Genomic DNA, 1750 nt, shown 5'->3' on the forward strand with positions numbered 1-1750 from the left:
GTAGTCACATGTGGCAGTTACAGTTAGACCAGAGGACACCAGAACATCCAATGGCCCCTACTCTATGTTCTGAGCTGAGGTTGGATCTGTGTGGAGATGCTGCACTCAGGGACCAACAGGACCAAGAGTGTAAGCTCCATGCTGGAGAAATTCATCCACCTGAAGGTCATGGGTGAAAGTGGTCAGGACAGTAGTTTTAGATTTGGAACAATAAGGGTTTGAGCTATGGTGAAGCCCAGAGTGGGGTATGGTTCTGTCAGAGCAGAGGATGACAGACCACAGCAGAGGAAGCAGCAAACACTTGTCACAACTATAAGGAAAGATGCTGTTGGCAGAGGTGTGGGCAGAGCCGAGGGAAGGGATTATGTTTCTAAGCCCAGTGTGGTAAGGCCTAAGATGACATCTAGGGGCCAAAAAGCCACAGGTGTCAAAGCCTGAGCTCACCACGGGTCACAGTAAGTTGGGTCCCAGGATCTGACTGCCAAAACTTCAAACCTTCTGTTGTTTGTAGATAAACTCAGCAGAAGTATAAGGCCTGGTCAATCTCCTTCAGGCTCAAGATTCTGAGGACTCGGATGTGTGACCCTGTGTCCAGTTGAGGATGAGCCTGTCCTTGAAGTGCTCATGAATGAAAGGCAGGGTTGATTTGTTGATGAATTCCTCATGGAAGTGCTTCCATCTCCAGGCTATGCTCATCTGAGGATCCTTGGCCAACTACCCGGGAAGTAGAAGGAGAAGGGGATCTCGATGGAGCCGCCCTGGACTCCAGAGAGGAGAGCTGGTTGGTTGATTCCATAATCGTTTTCTCTGTTTGACTCTGTAGAGTTCCATAGGAAGGGTGGGGAGAATCTGAAGCCACTGCAGGAATGGAAAGTATAATCCTGAGCATCCTGAGCCTTCATCCACAGGTTGGGGTGGACACAGGACAGGACTGTCTCTATGGCTAGTGAGACAGGAAAGCAAGGGAAGGGTTAGGTTGTGCTCCCTGAGGGATGAAACCTCTCTTGGGCAGAGAGACGTGGTTGGATCCTCTAGAAGACACCTGTCCACATGACGGCCCACTCTTCTGAGCCCCACTGTCCCCTCCTGTGGTTAAGACCCTGCTATTGAAGTCCCCACTACTCACCAGTTTTCATACATGCTGCTGACAGCAGAAGCAGGATCTGAGCCATGACCAGAGTTTCTGCAGGAGGAGAGATCAGCAGAGCCATCAGGAAGGGAAGGATGCCCTACCTAGGGACACTGGGGTACTCAGGAGACCAGAGAGCATCAGGGAAAAGTGAGACAGATGCTCAGGCCTTCTCATGTGGAGGACTGAGAGACAGACTCTCTGAACCTCCACCTCCTGTGGCCAGCAACTTCCTTTTATGGTCTGACTTCTTTCTTCATGTTCCAGAAGATATACCCTTCTGATCACTGCCAAGAAGGTCGGCTCTTTGGGTTCAGCCACCATTATTGGCTAGGAGACATGGCCTTGTCCTCCACATGCAGGGCTTGCCCCCCTTCCTCCTTGATCTTCTGCATTTTCTACACTTTCCCATTTCCTAAGTGACTTGTAATCTCTCTGCATCCTTTCTTCTATATTTCCTCTATTCCTTCCCTCCAAGTCCTCAATCTTTCTCATTGTGTCTCCTACCATGTTTGAGCCTCTCTCTAATAATTTCACATAATGAAGCTGTCAGTCTATAAACCACAGACACAATGATGGTTGAGATGTGGACACACATTAAGTCCCTGGCGCTAGCACAGT

At 49.6% G+C, this 1750-nt stretch overlaps 1 pseudogene; it reads right to left on the minus strand.

The window, feature by feature from the left end:
• Positions 1-444: 444 nt before the first annotated feature.
• Positions 445-1211, minus strand: LOC114635690 (annotated as a pseudogene).
• Positions 1212-1750: the final 539 nt, after the last annotated feature.

Source organism: Grammomys surdaster, unplaced genomic scaffold (assembly GCF_004785775.1).
Source record: "Grammomys surdaster isolate TR1022 unplaced genomic scaffold, NIH_TR_1.0 116319, whole genome shotgun sequence".
NCBI lineage: Eukaryota > Metazoa > Chordata > Mammalia > Rodentia > Muridae > Grammomys > Grammomys surdaster.